We start from the raw sequence: 24,315 nt of genomic DNA on the forward strand, positions 1-24,315 counted from the left end.
TTAATTGCTTCCCCCCCTTGACTGTGCCTCAAATAACAGTGTGTCTTATAACCAGAGTTCCGCAGGTCTGGTGACACATGGCACTTGGCTGTCCACCCACTCAGAGCTCGGCGATCAGGACTGGGTGTAACTGGCCACAAGGAAAGACACATCTTCGTCCTCATCTTTATTATCCACAGCAACTCTGAGTTTCTCCTCCAAACCGTGAGGTGAAAAGAGGGTGGGCAGGTTGAGACTGAGGGCTGTGGCGCACGCTGTTTCTTTTACCAACATCTTGATCAAGTTAAACGTCAGGGAAGCTGTCCGCTGAGAGGGCACCGCGGAGAAAATGAGAGTGAGGGTGGTTACTCTCTCCAGTTTCAGGGAAATCTGAGAAGGGTCCACCTGGCGAGGTCTTTGCCATTCACAGCGGGGAGTTACCGACACTTTGTAGGCAATAGCTAATAAATCCAAAAAGGGGCCGGGAAAACAGCAGGAGCAGAGGGAAAAGAGGGAACTGAAAGTAACAGAGGAGTGACTGCTCGGAAAAGGTGGTGGTGTTTCTATAAGCAGAACTTCCCAAACCCTGGACAATTATCTGACACTGCAGGGATACAGCACTTGATGCATTCTGAGTTTCTACACAGAAAAGCTCGGCACCGTGGCCTTGATGGAGCAAAACTGAAGGACCCCTTTCTTCCAAGCTACCCTTGGTCCCCGAAGTCTGAGAACACTTAGAAAAAATGTATTTTCAGCATGCCAACGAAAAACCACTACGCCCAGCCTCTCTACTGCCCTGACCAGAATGCCGTTTCACTTTACAGTTCCTATCCGAAGCCACAAATGCACCAGTCTCTCAAATGGCTCAAAACGCTTCTGGGTCTCTGTAGTACGAAAATAATGCCACTCAGCACATCACTCTCATTTTCATAGGTGCCAGCACAGTAGGGTAACAGGGACAAGTGCACACACGGGTGACCAGTAGACCTACATCCTTATTGACATCTAACTCAGCCCAAATCCCAGACTTTCTCATGTTAAAGCATTTTGCGGACAAAGGCAGGTCACTCCCCTGATGCAGTAAATCAGTGTCATCACGAGCAATGGTGGGATGCTGTGACAGAGGACACCATGGTCTACTGTCCCTCTTGCTAAGGAGGGCAGACAGGTCATCACTGAGGTCCCCTGCCTCATTGCTAACATTAAGTTCTTTTTTTTTTCATTTATTTTTATTAGTTGGAGGCTAATTACTTTACAATATTGTAGTGGTTTTTGCCATACATTGACATGAGTCAGCCATGGATTTACATGTGTTCCCCATCCTGATCCCCGCTCCCGCCTCCCTCACCATCTGATCCCTCTGGGTCTTCCCAGTGCACCAGCCCTGAGCACTTGTCTCATGTATCCAACCTGGGCTGGTGATCTGTTTCACCCCTGCCTCATTGCTAACATTAAGTTCTCTTTATTACTTGTCAGGCACTGTGCCTAATGCTTTTTGTATGCCATGTCTCTCTTAAGCATCACAACAATTTATTCGGAAAGAGGCATTATTATTAACTCCATTTGAAGAAAGATTAATTTGCTCAGAGGCACACAGCTTCTGAGTGGAGAAGCAGAGATTTGGACTAACATGAATGTAACACCAACGTTCGTGTTCTTACCAGTAGTGATAAGTCCCCATTTTCCTCTGTGGGACAGAAAGTTGATACATTCAGGTTAGAAGTATATGGGATATGATGAAGACATCATATGTACCCAACCAAAGAAGCAAAGGAAAGTTGAGAGGGTAAAAAGAGATGAGAACCTTGCCTTCACATGAAGAACTGGTTGTAGAACAGACATTCCCCATGCTGGTGACAGCGACGGAGTAACATAGAAAACAGAAATTCAGTGGTGGGTCAACTAATCTTTTTCTTTGAAAAAGAAAGATTGTCACCCTGAAAAAATCTTTTTCTTTCCCAAATCATATAAACAGACTGGAAACAAAGTTTTTGACAAAGAAGAGAGAGAAAAAAAAAATCAGGATCTAAAGAAGACTGAAAGACAATTTCCTTTACAATTTTGCTCCAATATTTCCTGCCTTAACTGTGACCTCCCAAACAAGGTTTGAGGATTTGGAGAAAGACACTGAATCTGAAGTGCAGGAGAGCACTCAACCGCTAAGCGATGGTGCAGGGCCGGGACCTCAGCCCACACATACTTCTGCTGCTCCATCATCAGCATCGTCCTCCCAGTGACTCTCAGCCCATAGGTTTTCTTTTAAAGTCAAGCTGTTCCAGCGCCAACAATAAAACAGGGAAGAGCCCAAAAAACAGACACAGGCACGCAGCACTTGAAGCGCAGAGTTTCCCCTTTCCCACCTCCAGAAGAAAAGGCGACCATAAACCCCCAAACTGACCTTGTTCTGTTTGGTGACCCAAAGGCCACCTTACAGGGAACAAATGAGAACATTAAAGTCAATTCTTTATCCTTTGAAATAGAAACAAGACCAGATCTGAGGCATCTCCCATGTGGCAATATATGCAAACACACAGTCAAATGTTTGTCTATCCAACTTTGATGTTTTAAAATGAATATTAATTTTGCCAACATTTGTCAAATGCTCATTATGAACTAAGCACCATACTCAGTACTGTGTTTTATTTATTTGTTTATTTTTTAAGTACTGTGTTTTATATGAGTGAGTTAAAGCAGCACTGCCTAATACAGCAGGCTCCAGCCTCTGGGCACTTGAAACATGGTTAGTTCAAAGTGAGATGTGCTAGTAGGTGTAAAATATACCCTGGATTTAAAAGACTTAACATTCTGAAGAATGTAAAAGTTCTCATTAACAGCTGCCTATTTATTTTTAATTGGAGTATAGATGACTTATGGATGACTTACAATGATATTTTACTTTCAGGCATACAATTATAAGCTATTCTAAGATGCTGTAGTTCCCTGTGTTATATGAGTCTTTGTTTATCTATTTTAAATAGATAGTACATACCTATTAATCTCAAATTCCTAATTTATTTACCCCACCTTTCCTTTCGTGTAACCATAGTTTGTTTTCTACTTCTGTGAGTCTCTGTTTTATATATAAGTTTATTTGCATTTTTTTAGATTCCACATATAAGTGATATCATGTGATATTTGTCTGACTTACTTCACTCAGTATGACAGTCTCTAGGCCCATCCATGTTGCTGCAAACGGCATTATTTCATTCTTTTTTATGACTTTTTTTTTTACAGCTGTTTTATTTTTGATTACACATTGAAATGATAATACTTCAGCTATATTGGGTTAAACATATTAAAAATTAATTTCACTTATTTCATTTTACTATTTATTGTAGTTGATTTATAAGATTATATTAGTTTCAGGTATACCACATAGTGAGTCAATATTTTTATAGACTATACTCAACTGAAACTTACAAAATCATGGCTATATTTCCCTGTGCTGTATAATATATCCATGAAGTTTATTTTATAGATTTTTTAAAAATACAGCTAGTGGAACATTTAATTTAAATTATATACGTGGCTTGCACTATATTACTATTAGACAATGCTGTTCTAAAGTGTACCACAATAATCCCACGCAGTAGAAATATTATCCCCATTTTATAGATAAGGAAACTGAGGCTTAAACACATGGAGTAAATCTCCTCAGATTACACAGGTGCCTGAGCTAGAGTGCTCAGGCAACTTCAGTCCTTGGCCCAAGCTCCAGACTATTATAGTATTATACTTTGATAAGGTGCATAAAATGTCTGTTCAGCCAAACAAAGGATGGAGAATTATATTGAAACTCATGTTTTAAGACTCAAAAGCACTTCTTTAATTTCTAGGTATTCAAAGCGAAGCATGTTTTCCCGACTAGGAGTGAGAACAGCACATAGGTAGAAACAGGAGCGTGTGGCTGGAAGCCCACAGGCTTCACAGGACAAGGGCCGGCAGAGCTGAGCCTCAAGAAAAGCTGGAGAGGACCGTGTCCCTGTGATGCGACTAGGACGATGGGGCTTCTCTGCCAGGACGTCACATCCGCCCCCTTTTCTCTGGGGCCTACACGTAGAAAATCTCTTCCTCCATCTGTTGGCTTTGTCCTTGCTGAGCTTCCAACATATCAGAAATGGACCAGTGTTCCATTGTGCTAGTTAGCACAACAACGGGTGCTTCGAGAAGCCATGAACTCATCTATCTACAACCTTCAACAAACATTTCTCGAGTTCCTACTTTGTGCTAGGCACTGCTTTCATCTTGTGATAAATGGAGGTAAGAAAACAGACATAGTCCCTATCCCCAGAAATCTTAAAGTCTAGATAGAAAGATACATCTTTACTAAATAATGTGTAAAAGACAACATCACCCTTGACGGTGCTCTAAAGGAGAACATAAGACCAATACAAATGATAAGAGGGAGATTTGACCTAGAAGAGTAGTCCAGAAAGTTCGTGTATGCTCAGTCGTGTCTGACTCTTCACGACCCCAGACTGCAGCCCACCAGGCTCCTCTGTCCATGGAATTTTCCAGGTAAGAATACTGGAGTCTGTTGCCATTTCCTCCTCCAGGGGATCTTCCCAACCCAGGGACTGAACCCACGTCTCCTACACTGGCAGGTGGATTCTTTACCGCTGAACCACCGGGGAAGCCAGTCCAGGAAGGCTTCCCTAGGTAAGCGACTGGGGTAGGAACTGGGGTCTGCGAGATGAGAAGACGTTAAGTGGTAAGGAAAGGAAGGGAGCATGACTCAGGCAGAGGGAGGAGGATGTGCAAAGGCCCTGGGGTGAGAGAAGCACAGCAAGAAAAGGGGTCTAAAGGTGACTGGTATGACAGGTGCACAGACAACGGGGAAAGCAGGGAGGCATGGCAGGTGTGCAATGAGAGATGTAAGCAGGACCAGACTACTCAGGGTCTCGTAAGCCACATTAAGGAATCCAGTCATCACCCTAAGAGTGACAGGAAGACACCCAGGGCTGGATGTATGTAGTTGGCTGAGACGGGGTGAGAAAGCAGGTTTTTATCAGATTCGGTCTTCGGGGAAATGACCTGAGTTGAAGAAAAGATGAGTTAAGAGATCAGAGTAGATGCACAGCAGCCAGGAGGAGAGAGCTTTGGTCATGCAGACGAGACCCAACTGCATCCTGGACTGAAATGTACTGAAGAAGCACATGGAGTCGAGAGCATTTACAAGTAAACCTGACATCTTCAGAGATGCCTGGATAAGGCAACAGGATGGCAGGGGGGTAAGGGTGAAGGAGAGGGAAGTATAATATTAAGGATAATGCCTGTGTTTCTGACATCTCTTAAATGGAGACTATGGCTCTTCTAAATCTATCTTATGTCCTCTCTGACAGAAATAACTTTCGGATGTCAATTTCATAACTAGCTTGAGATCTAGCAGCATTTCTGAAGGATGGTTTTCTTTCATGGGTATTTTGGCTGCTCTCTGAATTCCCTTTGAAGCAAGTTTCAGCTTGCATACTTTTAAAAAATAAATTATTTAAAACCTATATTCATGTCTACCACTTCCTACAACTTTTATTCATAAAAGGAAGCAGTTATGTATAGCTGTATGCTAAAGTTCACAGGCAATTCTTTTTCACCCACCCACCCCCACAGGCAGTTCTTAAATGGACATTTTTGATCCTCTTTGCTTAAAAAACAACAATGACATCTGTCTGGCGCCCTGTGAACAGACTCGAAATAACAATGCAGCAAGGTAAACACAGTAGAAGAAAATAAAAATCAGGTCAATTTTCTCACCTAATTGGAACCTGGAAAATATCCTAAATAACAATGGAAAGAACTGTTATTCCTTAATCATTCTGATGATGTTGTTTTTAAAACTCATAAGCTCTGCCTGAATAAACAGGAGAGGTGCATTTAAAACCTCTGGCGCAGAAGAGAGGAAAGGGAAAGAAGAGATGTATTTTCCTGAACCTGTAGCACGTGTACGTTTTATGAAGATGTTTCTCTGACACCTAAGTGTGACCCAGACTCCAGGTCTGGCAGGGTGGATGAGCGGAGCAGTCCACACAAGTGTGCTAAATACTTCTGTTAACAAAATCTATATTGTCTCTATCAAACAGGGGCTGATGCAGGAATAAAATGCCTCTGGGCATAATTCTTACCATGTCAGAGGGGTATAAACACGGGTTGGTGGAAAATTCAATACGCAGAAAGGCAATCCCAATTTTGCCACTGGGTCCCCATGTCCCAGTTTGTACGTTCAAAGTGTCCAGAATCCTCATGATAAGATGGCATGCAGATAAAGTCCAGACTTGTAAACAGGATATTTCCCATCTGAGCCAGGGTCAACCTCTCACTTCACTTCACCCTCATGGCCTCCTCATGTAGCCTGAACACACGCAGCCGGAAGAAGCCCAGCTCTGGCTGGGCTTGTGGTTTTGTGACCTCGGAAAGGCTCCTTGTTTGTTCAGCACACATTCACTGAGCATCTGCTATAAGCCAGATAGACCTCTAGGGGCCCTGGATAACTATCATTGGGAAGCGAAACAGACAAAATATGCCTGCTCTTGCGGCTGACATGCTCAGCGGGCCATGCGGGGAACGAAAGACACTAAAAAGAAACATATATGAGTCAGATCACATTCAGCTGTAGAAGACGAGAAACACTTCTCGGGAAAAGAGAACAGCATGAGGGAATGAGATGTGGTCCAGAGAGGAGTGAGCTATTGTGACGCTGAAATGGAGCGGACAGAGCAAGTCTCTACCAAGCAAGTCACATTAAGCAAAGACACGAAGGACAAGAAGGAGCTGGCTGGTAGGTGTCAGGGAATCGAGTTCCAGGCAAAGCAGCAGCCTGGCTCAGGGCCTAAGCTGAGGTGTCCCGGTTTAACGGAGGAACAGCTGCCCAGAGGCTGAGCACAAAGGACAGACAGTAACAGGGGCCACACTGGTTGGGCTCTGAAGGTCGTGGCAGTGACTGGTTTCTCCTGGAGACAGAAAGATCCACGGGAGGGTTTCCTGATTTCCCAGAGCCTAATGTGTCAAACAGAGATACTAAGGGCCCCTGAGGAAAGACAGCAACTTCAGGGGTCAATGTGACAGTGTCAGGACTGGGTGACATTCAAAACTCGACTCACATGCCTAGATGGTTGGCACTTCCCACGTGTTGGTTCCCTCCCCATCCTCAGTCCTTTTTCAGCCGCCGCCTCCTCTCCCCAGACCTGGGCCAGGTCAGGGTGACACCTGCTTCCTCCAGGGGCAGTCCTGCCTCCTCCACGGATGAGAAAGCATCCTCGTTCACAGTGACCAGCGGCCCCTCTCTTCTCAGCTGCGGCACCTCTCACACGTGGACCCTTTGCTGACGTTTACACACACAGGGCTGAAAAGGTGCCACATGGCCCAGGTCGGACTCTGGGAGTGACGGGGGCTGTGTTAACCGCACGGCATGTGCCTACTTAAGGGACAGGAACACCTGCCTCCAGTGAATCATCTCCTTCCCCTGACGCAGGCGGGAGGCTCCTTCCAGGAACAGCATTTATAAGAAACAGCTCCAGTCAGGATGCCGAGACGGTGCTTAACCTTGAGTCTCTCCTCTTTCTTGTCTAGTCAGTCTCGTTCATGAATACTGGGTGTCACTGGCGTCAGAACTTAAAAACCTGCTAATTCTGAAACCCCACATTACAGTAAGTTTCACCCCATCGGGGCTTCTCAATGCATCGTCCTTCCCCCTGACCTTAGCACTCTTCACTTTTACTTTATGCCTCCCATGACTTGTTTTGGGACCATTATATCCATTCTTCAAAACAGAATCTTTGGGGGAGAGTGTGGAATATAAATTATAACCAATATCGGGACTTTTCTGGCAGTCCAGAGGTTGGGGCTTTGCCTTCCAATGCAGAGGGTATGGGTTCAAAACCTGGTCAGGAGGTTAAGACCCTACATGTCTCATGGCCGAAAAACTAAAACATAAAACAGAAGTAATATCCAATAAAGACTTTCAAAATGGTCTACGTTAAAAAAAAAAATCTTAAAATATTATAAGTAATATTGACTGGGGCAACATCTCCATCTACACCTCCATTTTATGAAAACTGGCCACCCCCCTCAAGGGTGGGACCCTGCAGTCATGTATGCAAAGGAGGGCCCACCTCCCTTCCACCCTCTGTAGATTGAGCAGCAGACTGCGGTGGGCCTGTGTCTCAGAAAGAGTCATTTACTCAATACAAGACCAGAGTCTCTCTCGCCCAGAAATCAAGTGTTGGACACAGTGATTTTTGTCAGCTTCAGTCTCCCTTAGGCTGGAACAGACTGGGCTGCTGTGGAGGGAGCATGCAGATACAGAGGCAGAAAAGGGGGACTTGTGTTCCTGCCCACTCTCCACTCCTCACCCCCAGCACCCCGCCACACGTCCTGATCCTGAGTTCCACGCAGTGCCCCTGGGTCCCTACTGTGCCTCTCCTCCTCCCATCCTGACTCAGGTCACTTTGGGGGCTTCCTGTCACTTGATACCAAGAGGGTCCTAAGACAGAAATAAGAGACCAATTTCCCTCGCGCTTAGTCTTGTGACAAGATGGCTATAAACAATTCAGTGTGTGGGACAGGCATGAGCACGATGGGGCTCCAGAGACCAACAATGATCTGGTGGAGGTGTCTTTCCCAATAGCTGAGGACAGACTCTGGAGGCCCTGAACAACCGGGAAAGCTGTTGTGACCTGGTGTGAGAAGCTCCATGTGATTCAGTCATGCTCTTCCTCAGAGAAAGGGCTGCCTTCTGCTTGCTGACTGAATTTTGGAAGCAGAATGACACAGCCAGAACCCCAGAAACGGTTCCCAAGCAGAGATGTGGTTCCCAAGCATTACAGACCTGTGTTTTCTCCTCCTGTTTTCCCAGAGAGGAGGGCAGGGCTCTCTCTGCCTCTGAACTCACTCTGCACCAGGAGACAGCCAGAGCACCTCTTGAAGAAATGTCTACAATCCAGGGACAATCTCATTCACAAATGCCTTTGCTAAGAGTTTGGAGCTTAACATCTTGGCAAGAATTAAGGCAATTTCAGCTTCTCAGTAATCTGAGATGGGAAGGGAGAGAAAGGCGGGGAGGGTTCTGCAGGCCATAAAACCCATATCCCTCTTGGAACTCTCTCAGGCAATGCACGCAGACAGAAAGGAACATGGGAGATCACGCAGTTCTGGATGGAAACATGGAGACTGCAAGTTCACAGACCACTGATCTTCGTCTCAGTCAAAGCCAGGCTTATACTGCCTGGGCTACTCCATCTATACTTCTCTGATGAGATAAAAACCAAGGCTAAGAAGAGACCACCCAGATGTTCTGAAAGCCGAGGAGGAATGAAGGACTCCAGAATTTCACACGGCAAGTACGAGAAGTAAGCTATCTGCAGACAAACATCAGCCTTTGTGGAAATAAGTTCCTGTTGTTTGCATCAAACAGCCAAGCAGTGCAGCTCCAGCGAACGGCAGCTTCGAGAGTTTAAGACTCTCAGATGTACACTGTTTTTGTGTTGAAACATCGTGATGTTTTAAAGAAACATCTGAAGCAAGGCTTAATGGTAAATGCAGAGAAAAATTAAAATAGGATTACTCTTTTTTAAAAGCACAAGTAGGATTATGTATTTCAATTCCCTCCATAAGTACACAGTTTCTATATACACTGGGCACTATGCTAGAAGCCAGGGACAGGAAGGTGAAAAGCATAACAGATGATCTCTTAAAGACCTAACTGTCGAGGGGCAGAAAGTAGAAACAGAGAAGTAGAACCAAGACTCAAGCACCGGGAATGGCGTGGCACCTGCCCAGAGAAGCAGAGCCACAGAAACCCAGAGGGGAGGCCTGGGCTCCCCGCGGGGTGGGGTGGGGGCCGGGGGTCAGAGGGAGCTTCTTAGGAACTGACAGGGAAGGAGCAAGGAGAGCGTCTCCCGCAGAGGAAGCAGTGTGTGCAAGAGAACACAGCCTGGCAGCCTGGCCCTCAGGAAACCAGAAGTGCTGCCTGGGCTGGAGCGGAGACATCAGGTCAGGCCCCCACCCAGCAGCGATTCTCAGTGTGGGTCCTGCTCCACAGACTTGTCAGAAATGCAGATTCTCAGGTGGTCGCAGGCCTACCTCCTCAGCAACTCCGGGGATGGGGCCCTGCAAGCCCTGTCTTAACCAGCACTCCAGCTAAATGTGGTACTTGGAGAAGACGGACATTGCTAAGTAGGCTGGGTGTGTCCTGGGGACCAAGGCACCACCAAGCTACCTGAGGCCAACCAAGGATTTTTGGTGAGACAGTGACAGGATCAGAATGCATTTTGGAAAAATCATTCCAGTACAGTAGAGAGAATAAAGAGAAGGGAGGTGAGACTGCGGGTGAGATGAGTAAGGAGGCTCCTGCCGTAATTCTGGTAACAGTGACATGAGCCCAGAAAGGCAGCGGCAGTAAGATGAAGACAGATGGAGGAGGAGACTCCACAGGACATGGTGACAGGAAGCAAGGGGTATAAGGTCAGACCATGGTTTTCTCAACGAGAACGCTTCAGTGTCCATCCTAAATATGTGACAATACGGGCAAGTCTCTCAATCTCTCTATTCCTCAGTTTCCAAATCCATAAAAGGAGGATACTGATTTCCACGAAAACACTGCTCCATGGAAGCAGAGATTCTTCCAGCTCCTTCTGTACCCCCTAAACTTAGAACAATGTGTACTTCACAGTAGGGCTTAAATAAACACTTGTTGAATGAATGAGTGAGTTAGTGGTGGGAGATCAGGAAGAAAGAGGAATCTATGAAAATTCCCAGGATTTTAGCTGAAGCAACTTAACAGCCTACGATGTCTTTCTCAAAGTTAGGAATGTGGGTGAGGGAGAAGATTTTAGGAGAAACATCAATTTGTGAAATCAGTTTCAGACATGTTATCACTCAGATGGATTCAGATATGCGAGTTAAGGTGTCCTGGCATAGTCGCATGAGAGCCAGGAGGCCAGAGAGCACACTCAGGTGAGAAATCCAGCTCCATCACTTACTGTGTGACCTTGGACAAACAACTGGCCTTCTCAGTTCTCTATTTCTTCCTCTCTAAATGTGGAGACAGCCGTCTCCATCTCACAGGGCCACTGAGGGAGACTGAAAGCAATAATGCACATAATGTGCTTTGAAAAGGGCCTGGCATGCAGGACATGCTCAATGAGTAACTGTTCCTGTGGTTATTGTTAAGGCCACATAAAGAGTCTGTAGAGAAGAGGACGGAGGCATCATCCCAGAGGACAGGAAGATTCACGGTGCAGTGCAGAGGGAACTGGAGCGGGGATCGCAGAGGTAGACAGAGGGGCAGCAGGAGACCAAGACAGACAGCTGCCCCCAAAAGCAAAGATGAAAAGTCTGCCACTTGTGATTATACGTTGAAGAGAAGGGTTAGCCACTCAGTCGTGTCCGACTCTTGCGACCCCATGGACTGTAGCCTGCCAGGCTCCTCTGTCCATGGGATTCTCTGGGCAAGAGTACTAGAGCGGGTTGCCATTTCCTTCTCCAGGGGATCCTCCCAACCCAGGGATCAAACCCAGGTCTCCTGCAGTGCAGGTGGATTCTTTACCGTCTGAACCACCAGAGAAGCTGATGGGGCTGCTCTGCTAAGCAAAAGAGCTGACACAGTGGAGACTGCTTGTGTTCAGCTCAACTGGAAATAAAACATAGAAAAACGAGAAAACATTCAACACCATCACGTCCCTTATTTCAGACTCGTCCCTGGCCACCACCACCAGATGATCCCAGCAGGATGCCTGAGCAAGACCCAAGATGAGCCGAGAGAGACAGCGACCGCCACAAAGGAACTGGGACTGGCCTGGGGTCACCGCCGTAATGGCAGGTCATGCCCTCTGCCTTTGTAAAAAACGAAAGGGAAGGGTTAGGCAATGGGTCTCAAAGACTAACAGACGGGGTGTCAGGAAACCCCAGGTTTCATACTAGTGTGTGAATTTGGTCAAGTCACTGGACAACCGTCTCCTCAAGTATAGATGGACAATAACAACTCCTGCTCTAGATACACAGGACTGCAGTGACCAACATGAGCGAGGGAAGACGTTTTGAAAAGGATGTGTGATCCAGATACTGGATATAATTAAATTATCACATTTCGCCCATCTGATAAATCACAGTGAGATACACGCTGCTGCTGCGGGCTGTGTTGTCGGAACATATGCAGCCCTTAAACAGTGCACAGGAGCTGTTCATGGAATCTGTGCTTATTTGGGGTCTGTTTCCAGAGTAGTTTATGTTGGCAGATCATTTTCTTGAGTTTCTGCACTCCTTATGAATCGATTGGCATTACAAGTGAGTCATTTGTGACAGACTATCTTTTCAAGAGACGGGTACAGCAGACAGCCTTAGAAGACGGAGACAGTGCTCCCAGAAACATTGCAAAGGCTGCAGCAGGCTTGCGACCCATTATACGAGTTTTGAGTTCCCTAAATTCAGGGCTCCCAGCCTATAACACAGCTCATTATGTGCACAGGTGTCAGCTGGCCTGCTCTGCATCACCCTGTGGAAACAGGGGCTCAGGGAAAGACTGAAGAATGTTGATACACGGGCTCCTAATACTGTGCCCTGTATCTCTGACCCAGGAGTCTGGCGTCTCTGCCAGCATCTATGACACTGAGGTAGGTAACCTGCTAGCTGGCGGGTAGGGTACAACCTCCGCTCCCTCACAGCTCTTGACATTCCATGGCACTGTTTCACAGGAGGAGGGCTGCTGTTCCCCTCTCACCCAACAGACTGTTCCCTGGTACCCATGGCTTGCCCTGCTCTGCCATGTTGGAAGTCAGCTTGGTCAGAGCTGAGGAGGCAGAGGAGCTATTAACTCAGAGTTATTTCTGGTGTTCTTTAAAAAAAAAAGGAAAAAAAAAAAAACCTAATACAAATACTCCCTATGCCTGTGTATCTGTGTGTTTTAAATTTTTGTTATGCCTTTTAAGGGCTTCCCAGGAGGCACAGAGATAAAGAATCCACTTGCAGTGCAGAAGACACAAGAGATGCAGGTTTGATCCCTGGGTTGGGAAGATCCCCTGGAGAAGGAAATGGCAACGCACTCCAGTACTCTTGTCTGGAAAATTCCATGGACAGAGGAGCCTGGTGGGCTATAGCCCAGGGGGTTGCAAAGAGTCAGACACAACTGAGCACATAAAGAACAGAGCATGCTTTTTAAAAAAGAATGTTTGCTTATTCCATAAAATATCCTTTCTTGGGAATTTCCTGGCAGTCCAGTGGTTAGGACTCAGCACGTCCACTGCCAGGCCCTGGGTTCAATCCCTGGTTGGGGAACCAAGATACCAGAAGCCTTGAGGCACAGCAAAAAAAAAAAAAAAAAAAATCAAATACACACATACCTATATATCCTTTCTTTTCATAGAAATATAGGGACATTTACACATTTTCTTGGGGGGGGAAAGTGACTCCCTTACTGAACAAATTTTTTTTTGCTATAGTCAATGTATAATTCTTTCATTTAAAAATGTTCTCATTTAACTGTAAGTATTAAAAATCCTTCTAAGTAATAACTGCATATTTCAGGTGAATTTTAGTAATCATATGTCTTAGTTAGAAATAATAGTTAAAGAACACCAGGGGGATATAAGTCCAATTTTCCAGGCATTACAGACAGAATGAGCAGAATGGTGGTGCCTACCCTCTCTGCCCCCATCACCCACTTGCACAGTCTCCTCCCACCCCACTTAGGCAAAACCACTACAGGAAACTAGATTCAGAGTATACTGACCTCTTGTTAGAATTCAGAATGTATCAAATGAAATCTTATTGATAACATCAGTAACAAAGGCACCCATGAAGTTGCCTTTGAGACCACTAATTCATATTAAAACAGGACTCGAATTTTCTCCCAGTGGGCCTTTGAAATGCTAAGTTCTAAGAGAAACATGCTATACCCTAGAAATGCCATGTAGCCTTCTTAATAGCCATCACAGATGTTGTAATTTTGATCCAATTAAATATGCACAAAAAAAGAGTAATAGTAGGTACCTTCATTTCAAGCTCTTTTTACATTTCCACGTACATGTTTTAAATGCCCTTAATGTTTTACTGGATTGACAGCATCTTTCTGATGCTTTATATTTGATCACAATCTAAGACATCTTGAGAGATGAATGTAGAATACATAGAGCACACCCAGGAGATACAAATCCATTGATTATCATGTGAAAGGAGGCCTGGAGGCAATTAGGCCTTTGCTGTGGATGACAAATAAGCCCCACATAAAATGTTCTATACACTGAGGCGTCTTTGATAGGGCCTACTGGCTCAATGACTCACAAAAGGATGGGGAGGGAGAACGTCTGAAAACAAAAGGGCAGACTGCCGGCACCATTTAGCTATTTATTCTGTATGTTCAGCTCAGTTTTCCCCCTTTCCAACTTTTCATGAAACCATAAAAAGAAATGGAATGGATTCTTTTCAACCAGGGACATCAGCACTGCATACTAAGGAGGAAAGTATTGGCTTAACACAGGGCCCATATAAACCACTAAGTATCAACCCAGTCTCTCTAGTTAAGTATTTTTAATAGGGGAAGTGGGTTTTGACAAATCTCTCTTTTATATGTTCTTTTATAGAAGGGTTTATTACACAGACTCTCGGAAATTAATTTACATACAGGACAAGCTGTAGCTGAACCATTCACAGCTTCTGGATGGAAGACTGTGTTCTCAACAGGCACTGCCTTGGAAAGTATCCGTGTATGTGCACTCTGGAATTTTCCTTTTCTGTTGGAATTGTCTGGAACCATTTCAAGATGAACAACAGCGTGAGTGATGTGTGAATAAGCTCTACCTATTTCCTCTGGTTTAAAGATGCCCATAATTTTTTTTGTTCTCTGAGCCAAAGCTGCAAGACATTAAAATGATTTGAAGACATAAAACAATGTGCTAGAGATCAACATGCTTCTAAAAGGATTTATTAATCCAGATGAATGCAAAAAATGAATATGGAAATAGGAATATTTTTTAAAGACTAAGACCACATTTTCCTCAAGTTAAAAGGGATGGTAATAAAGGGACCAGATGAGCCATGAACAGTAACATACTCAAATGAGCATGGCCTTTGATGACAAACCGTGGTTCAAATCTGGGCCCTGGCCAAGATAGATGTGACCCTGGACAAGCTGACAGCTCTCAGTTTTCTCACCCATAAATGGTGGTGGTAACAGCATCCTCACAGGACTCATGTGAGAATATCTGAGTTAAGGTAAGTGTTCTGTGCATAGTACACACCCAATGAACAAATTATTACTGCAATTAAAAATGTTATGGAAAAAGTCTCCTCCTTAAAGGTCATATAGGCTCACAACAAAAGGCAATGACCACGTCATCCGTGTGTTAAGTCAATCCAGAAGGTTTTTTACTGGAACTGAAATGTATATATTGTGGGGGTAAAAGATTATGAAGAAGAATTAAATCTTCCTTTTTTTTTTCCTTCCCCCCATTTTTCAAGAAGGCTCTTTTCATTCTCAATATTAGATTTCATTTAAAGCTGGTTAACCAGAGAAGGTCACCATGGGAAAGTAAACCGCTGACAGTATACATTAGGTTCACACTAATTTATAAAGGTAGCATAACGCTTATGAAAAACAAGCTGGCTGGACGCCCATGGTTTGCCCTTGAGTCTCAGCCAACAAGCAAGTTTCATGCAATGTGATTAGTGAATGAGGAGACCCTGGGTGATTAATTAGTGTTCCACATCAATCCCATCAGACAGGCTTTCAGCCAGTAGTGTAAAATAAGCCACCCGATTTTAACTTCCTCATCTCCATACTGACTTCCGTGTGAACATGACTTTGTCAAGCACTATAAATATTGAAGGAAGATTTCCTCCAAATCTCTTTTAAGACAAATCCCGCTTCCTCTGACATACATCTTAGCTCTGATAAATGGCAGACTAGATGGGGAAGAATCAAAATAAGGACGCTTCTGTGCAAATTCTCCGAGTGCTGAATTTAACTAAGCTCACTTCATAAGTCCCTACAAGTGTCTGATGCTCAAATGAGAAAAACGTGCCTATGGATGAACAGATTTACTATAAAAACCCAAGGGTCCATCAGCCTCTTAAAAAACAGTTATTATAAAAGCTGTGCATCAGTAACTTCTACTAGATGCTTTTTATGCAGTTATCAGCGTGTTATTTATCTTTTTCACTGCTTCACTGGATGTTAAGTAATTTGTTTTTAATCTATAATTCTCTAGATATTTCTGCTGTGTCCACTTCACTGTGGAAAGATGTCACCATGTCTAGATTTGCTGGTTTATATTGCTGCACAAACAGTTCTCTGCTATCTATTACTATTTCAGACAAGCTTCTTAAATTAGATTTAAAAGAGAAAAATAACTTTCCTGAATTAAATCAGTCCCTTTAAATGAGGTCGACCTTTGGGTAGATAATCTGTGTAAACATAAAATGGGTCCTGCATGCCTCTAAATCTCATCATTAGTCAGGATCTCAAAACTGGGCTCCAAACATGGGATAAGGGTGCATGGCTAAGATATAAATATTCTGGTTTATATAACATTTTTTCAAGGTAGATGAAAGGATCTACAAAGTATTTATACTATGTATAAATATCCTCAATACAGGATCCAGAGAACAGTGTATCTACACATGGAAACATATCTAAAAATGTCTTCTGTTATAAAATGCAGGTCTCATAGGCTAAAATCATTATCTGTTCCATGTTGCAAAGGCCTCAGGTTTAAAGATACCAGGCTGTGCTTAATCAGAGAGGAGGCTGTTACTGATCTTTGCTCACACACTGCTGGGGCTGAAAGGCACCTCAGATCTAGCAAAGTCATGTCAGGAAACAGGAAATTGAGAATCTCCATTTAGAAGCTGAAACGCTGATGCCAACCTGTATCATTCTTTTCCAGAAACACAGGAATCCAAGGCCGTAGTCATGGCAAGAAGCTCCTGCTGCTCCTGAGTCCACACCAAGCCCAGTGTTACGGCTTTCGAATGTCAGCAAAGCAGCCAAGACACCAGGCAATTTCTCAACAAACACCTTGGAGTCTGAACCTCAGAGCAACGGGCAGGACTCCTGCTACACACACAGGCTGATAAATGACCACAGGGACCAAGCATTTGCCATCGAGTCACACAGATAAGTCAATAATTAACCTAAAAACCAATTTGCAGTAAATTCCATAAATGAGATTGAGAAAAAAATGGTAAGTTCAGAGAAAGCCACCAGCTGCCAAGATGAAGGAAGATTTCATGGTGGGGATGGGGGAAATGGGTATCAAGGAGGGTGAGAATGTCAAGAAATGGAGATGAGTCTTCTCAATTGGTGAGTTTCCAAGCAGCAAGTCTGAAAACCTGCTGATATCAGTTTAGCAGGTCAGACCAGCATGTTCTATATGGAATAGAATGTATTTCACGGGGCAAGATGCCAAGCACTGCTTCATGACACTTTTGTTCATATGTAAAATGCACTTCCTATTGAGGGTCTTGATCAAAATGCTTGAGAGTTTTATGGAAAATGAAGAGTGAAATTGTCTATCTGGCTGGAAAATAACAACTTGGTAGTGAGGTCACTGTAGGCCAGACTATAGAGGGTCTAAAGCATACTACCAAAGAATATGGATTTTATATTTTAAAGGCAAAGAGGTCATTATAGGTTTTCAGTTTTTCACCTTTTTTATTTTTAGGTTTCGTTAACACGTACTAAGCTTAGTACCTCACACACATGATCTCACTTAATCTCAACAACCCTCCTTTGAAGTGGGTATTATCATCTCCATTTCAGAGAAAGAAAGTGAGAATCAGACAGATTATATAACCAGTCCATAAAATGAAGCCAGGTCTTTTGACTTCAAAGCTCATAATATTTAAAAGGAAACAAAACAAAACTATGAAATGATCAGAGCCAGGCTTTAGGCATATTAATCTTGTACCTTCAAACAGCTAAACTGAATAGACTTTAGACAACTATTATTAGTGGGGTTTCTTTTGATCATTCAGTTTCAGAATTTAAGATCAATTTAAATACACTCCAAATCCTAGGGGAGAAAAAGAATCACACCAAAATCAACAGTTAAAACTGTACTTTCTTAATAACCCTAAAAAGATCTGAGAGAAGGTTCTTATTTCTCAATAGCTACATTAGTATACCTTTTATTTCATTCTGCAGTAATGAAGTTGGTGACTGTTATCACTTGAAAAACTCTTTGAGGAAAATACAAAAATAGGCCTAAATGCAGAAGTCGGCTGAAAGCAGAAATACTGACATAAATAAGTAACCCACTGCGTTCCTCAGACTCCCTCACTCTGGCCGTCTATCTCACACTCAGATGCTCTATCTGGTCCTCCCTACCCCCGGGGACAACCATGAGGACTAAGGGTGTCATCTGTAAACAGCACAGAGCTCCAGGGGAAGAAAGGTTGGAGAAAGTCTGGATATCATCATGGCAGTGGGGGTGGAAGCGTGCATGCTGAGAACCTGTCAACAGCCAACTTCCTAACACAAAAATGTGAATAAGAACTAACAGTTGACAGAACAACGGTGTGTCTCGTTTAACAGGGGGAAAATAAGAAGTGGCTGTATCTGATGGACATAATACGGAAGGCAGGACTATTGAGTGGCAAAAGAGAGAAAACACGCTTCCCTTTTTCTGCTAAAAACAACACACAAGAATTAAAACACACACACACAAGAATCGAAAAAGCCCTCCACACAGTCAGACTAATCCAGTCGCCCAATGCCCAGAGAAATCAGGACAGTAAAAGTACTGCCCTGTCCAGGGTGTGAACTGGACAGAGAATGTGTACTGAGCGGACCAGAAAAGCCAGCTGAGCACCAGACTGTCCTGCACATTCTGAATGATCCAGCTGATGTTTCTTGACTGAAGTGTGGACCCTCTTTAAAAGAAAAAACGTCTGACTCTGAGTTGACTTAATCTACTTTTATTAAGATATTCCTTAAGCGTGCAGAATCAGAAAACTGGTATAAAATCCCAAATACATTTGGAAATCAACTCCAAACACTACCAAACTAACAGAACTCAAACTAGCTACAATAATTAAATGTAACAGATGATGTTTTTCGCTGCCACTAAAACACTGATGTAGCATCCTGCCTGGTTCCAGCTTTAATCTGTTCTGGTGTTTTGACTTTCATAAATGTTTACCTAGACAACACTTGTTTATGAAAGAATGTTGAATAAAATAGCAAAAAACCCAGAGGGCAGATTGGGATGATCAGACCTCATATTTAACCCAAAGCCAGCCAATTACTATAATAAGGCATCATGATAACTCCGCAAAGCTCTCCTATTCACTTCAGAGGTAGCGTGTGTGTGCGTGTGTGTCTGTGTGCGCATGTGCTATGTCGCTTCAGTCGTGTCTGACTCTCTCTGACCTATGGACTGAAGCCCGCCAGGCTCCTCTGTCAGTGGGATTCTCCAGGCAAGAATACCAGAGTAGGTTGCCATGCCCTCCTCCAGAGGATCTTCCCAGCCCAGGGTTTGAACCCAAGTCTCTTACGCCTCCTTTGTCGGCAGGCAGGTTCTTTACCACTAGCACCAAATGGGAAGTGCTTCAGAGGTAGCACTGCAACATTATTGAGATTTGCATTCTTCCAGCTTTACCGAGATATAACTGTACACCTTAAACAGAAATTTTACTCAACAATGTGATATTTTGATACATTGTGAAATGATTACAACCAAGCTCATGAACACAGCCATCACCTCAAAGGGTTACCTTTCCGTGTATCTGTATATTAACAACACTTAAGATCTACTCTCTTAGCAAGTTTCATACATACTATAAACTCCGGGAGTTGGTGATGGACAGGGAGGCCTGGCGTGCTGCAATTCATGGGGTCGCAAAGAGTCGGACACGACTTAGCGACTGAACTGAACTGATAAGAGTATCACTAACTACAGTCACATTACTTACTGTACATTAGATCTCCAGGACTTATTCACCCTGCATAACTGAAACTTGTACCCTTTACCAACATCTCATTTCTTCCACTCCCTCAAGCCCCCAGAGACCAACACCATTCTACTGGTTTTCAGTTTGACTTTTTCAGATTCCACATATAAATGAGATTATGTATTAATTGGATATCTAATCCAATCACTTCTAGAGTGAGAAACAGGTATTTTTTTTCATTGTGTATTTACCAGCTATGCTCACTACCAATGAACTACAGCGCAAGGTGCCCAAGCCAGGCTGGTCCTGCCCACCCTCCCACAGGGGATGGGAGTATGGTGCTGACTGCTGCCAGTTCAGAGTGACCACAGTGCAAACTGCGTCTCATTGATCTTATTCCATCTTTGCAATTACCCCAGGGGAAAATGTACTTTATCTACATTTAACAGGTGAGGAGACAGTTGAATTAAGTGACTCACCCACAGTCACCACGATCAGATTGACAAGGGTGAAGCCAGGATGTGAAACCAGGAAGCCTTCCTTACTCCAGACCCCAAGCTCTAAACCGCAAATGTTTCCTGACCACGGCGATTGCCACGTGGCCCCCATTCACACACTGAGAATACACACAGAGGCAGGTGCAGCCCTTGCCTCCAAGCATTATCTTATAATGTGGTTGAGCACGTGATTCAGAAGATGCTAACATCGTTAACTGTCCACTAGATAGCTTCATTTGGTGGTTCTGCATTCAACCAAGACAGCTGTGCCCTCGAAGACCAGAGACTTTCCCTGCAAACTGGTAGGATCTATTTTAGGATTTGAAATGATTACATCTGATGAGTAAGAAACTGCCAGATGTGGGAGCAAGTGTAAAAATCATATGCCCGTTATAAATAGAAACAAGAGCTAACATTTATTTGAATCCCTGAAATGGCCCTGGTACAGGTGAGCACTTTCTCTGTATGATCCCACTGACATTTCACAACAACCTTCTGAGGTGAACACCATTGCCACCTTCACTGTGCAAGCGTAGAACCTGAAGACATAAGTGACCTGGCCTGGAGCAGGGAGCCAGGCATCCCACTCCAGAGGCTGAACCCCATCTACATGACCGCTGGAGAAGAACTGGGACTTCTGCAACCAGCTTCCCCTGGAACTTGCCTGTCCTGTTTGGTCAAGAGAGATCATGCTGTCAGAAGAACACAGATTTATGATCATTCAGAACCTTCTGGCTTTGAGTCCAAACACTAGTAGGACCCCAAGGAGTGGTGCAATTAAAGATGAAGAGTCTGAGAATGTTCCAGCAAAGGGGTCCACACTGCCGTGGAAGCGGAAAGCTCAGCTTCGGTCGGAAAACTAGAGAGTGGTTGGGTCCTCCAGTCTCTCGCATTGACTGCCGGCTGGGAAAAGGACTGCTGAAGACTGCCGCCAGCCTCAGGCCCCGTGCTCGCGTTCACCCAGCCACCCCCTCACTCCTTAGGCAGGCGCAGATGTGTGCTGCCAGAGGCTGATGAGGCCTCTGAGACCCGGACAGAAGACAGGCCCCAGGCAGACAGAGCTCATAAGCACAGGCCATGACACAGCCCCAGATGCCCGGGATGGAAGCCCCTCTGACTCTTCAGACACAGTGACGACAGCTTCCTCGTGTTGGTCACCAGCGTGTGCCAGGAACTACGGACCATACAGTAAGAATTCTCACCACCCCATGAAGTAAACAGTGCTAACCTCCGCCCACCACACAGCCGAGGAGACTGAAGTTCAGAAGGCAGACAGCCTTAAGAAGCAGCTTAAGGCCAGGGCCCCCTAAGCTCAGAGCCATTCCTACTTTCCTAACTGCCTGCTCCTCTCTACCCATGCGCCACTAAAGGAGGCTGGACCTAGGGAGAAAGAAAGGGGAGTCAATCTGAGGAAGAGATACTGAGAGCCAACAAAGCGTCCAGTCCTTTCATTTATAGTAAACTAAAGACGGTCCTGGGCTTACCACGTGGCGCTGGTGGTAAGAACCCGCCTGCCAATGCAGGAGACATGCACATTCGATCCCTGGGTCAGGAAAATCCCCTGGAGAAGGAAATGGCACCCCACTCCAGTACTCTTGCCTAGAGAATTCCACAGACAGACGAGCCTGGTGGGCTATAGTCCACAGGGCTGCAAAGAGTCAGACACGACTGAAGCGACTTAGCACGGCACAGAGGGGTTATCAGATTCACACAGGATGACACGTTTATATTTCTAACCAGGATTACTAAACCCTCACTACGTACCAGCAATGACCCTAGAGCCTCCCAACACAAGACCTAAGTCAGTCCTCGCCGTGACTCCATTGGGCAGGTGCCCCATTTTACAGATAAGGACACTAAAGTGCAAATGAGGTTATGTAACTGATTTTAGATCTTTCTGCTGCCAAACCCTGCATTCCCCCACAAAGTTCTCGTTGCCTACCCAGGGTTGGCCAATGAACGAGCCAACATTCGGGTCTGCAACAGAGCCTCTCCCTGCCAGGAGTCTGTGAGGACCCCGCACACGACAAGCCTAGACGTGGCTCCCATCTGCAGCCACATCCCTTGGCATCCTGTCACTGGGCCCTGGCTCCATCTTCCCTGTGGCTCTGTTATTACACACAGCACTGCTCCCTAGGGAGAGGTGTCAGGATCTACCTTCTCGCATGCACTAGGCAGGGCTGGCTGGGTTCCAGCTGACTGCAGGACAAGATGGGGTGTGTGGCCGCCTGCAAGGGGCTCAGCTCGACACCTGACAGAGAATCTTCAAAAGCATAAGCAGCAACAGGAGCAAACGTGCACATGGGAAGTCTCAGGTTCCTCGGACTCTCTGAAGGGGACCACATCTGGATCCATCAAGGGATCCACGGAGCTCCAGGTCTGAAACGGAGGATGTGTAAAGGGCTCCAGAGCCAACTGCTGGTCATGAAGTGGCTCCATTTTCAAAACAATGCCTCTGGGCACTTCACCTCCCAGGGTCCAGCCAAAAAGCAGTGGCTTTCCTGCCTGCTGTCCTCCTAGGGCCACCAACAGGTCTGGCCTGGGAGGAAGAAACCCAGGAGTCACCTCTGGCTGAGGCATGCAGGGTGGGGAGGTCACACCAGTTTGCTGTTTTAGCTCCCAGTCTGCCAAAGGGTCCCCACATGGGCGGGGAGGGAGCCACGGACCACTGTGCTGACCAGAGGCGGGGTCTGGGCTTCTCCCCACCCCCCAGCCTCTAGGATTCACAGGTATATGATAAGTGTAACACGCAGCCCAGAGCAGCAGACAAGCAGTCCTAGACTCTAGGTTCAAGCCACCCTGGGGAAACGAACAGTTTCCCTGCTGTTACTTTTTCCACACACAATACCATTCAGTGAAGTATTAGCTTCTCTTGAACACATAACCCAGGAATTCCTTCAAAATTCATATTTTGTTACACTCATATCAGTTTATTTTGAAATTTTTATCAACATGTCCTATGACTGCCTATGCAGGTATTTATTCAAATTTATTCCATTGAGCTATTTGTTCTGTGCCAATTTTTACTTGCAAATTTCCTTTGACTATAAAAGAATTCATTTAAATGTATTCGATGTTACAGTTTTCTTTTGTAATACCATGATTCACCAAAATACTACACAGGTATGTGCTTTTCTTTTTAAAGCTCTGCATGTGTGATTTTAAAATGTCAACATCTATAAGTGTGTACTACCTACTGTGTACCCGTGAGTTTCCTGTATTATCTATGTGACTTAATAGCTGGAGGAAGGGGTTACAGAACATTATTGCTCATCCAGATGTTACAATTTTCTATTAAATCTCATTACACTGTTTTTCATAAACAAAATTCTTTCCCCCCAAAAAACTTTTAAGTCACTTTCTATACATTTATGACTGAAGTGCCTACATATTTTACTTCAATAATTATTTGCAAAAATTGGAATATCTCTTACAAGTCTCTGCTTCTTATACTGCATCCAAAATAGGAGAGTGAAGGGGTCTAGGGGCCAAGACTCTCTCCACATTTCAGTCTAGACAGAATCCTAAAGTCCTCATCCCATCTCCGAGGCAGCAGGACTCCAGCTTCCCAAGACACGCACGACCTCAGGATCCAGGCTTGTCCAGATCCTTCCATTCATGCCAGTCCCATCAGTCCCCTCTCCCCAGACTACACACAGCTCAATACTGCAGACTCAGAACAAAATCAGCAGATGTCTCAAGGATGGGAGTGCCCTAAACAGTTCACTGGTGCATGCAGCCCTCTGCACTATGTTTCCTTCGGATGTTCTTTTCTCCAATGATCTTTTCTATTTTGTAATACCCTTAGGGGAACAGAAAGAACAGTGAGTAAAAAACATATGTAATTTATTCTAACAAAATTTTAATTGACAAACAGTAGTAGGCAGCCTCATGGTGGCCTCCAGTGATCCCCACCACCTGGTATTCACAGCCTTGGCTAGTCCATCCTACGACACTATAC

The 24,315-nt window shown here is 44.7% G+C and overlaps 1 protein-coding gene across 4 annotated transcripts in view; it reads right to left on the reverse strand.

Moving 5' to 3' along the window:
• The window catches only part of TSPAN5 (tetraspanin 5), a 177,530-nt gene that overhangs the window by 33,435 nt on the left and 119,780 nt on the right, over positions 1–24,315 (reverse strand). The window lies entirely within an intron of this gene.

Source organism: Odocoileus virginianus, chromosome 21 (genome assembly GCF_023699985.2).
Source record: "Odocoileus virginianus isolate 20LAN1187 ecotype Illinois chromosome 21, Ovbor_1.2, whole genome shotgun sequence".
Classification (NCBI taxonomy): domain Eukaryota; kingdom Metazoa; phylum Chordata; class Mammalia; order Artiodactyla; family Cervidae; genus Odocoileus; species Odocoileus virginianus.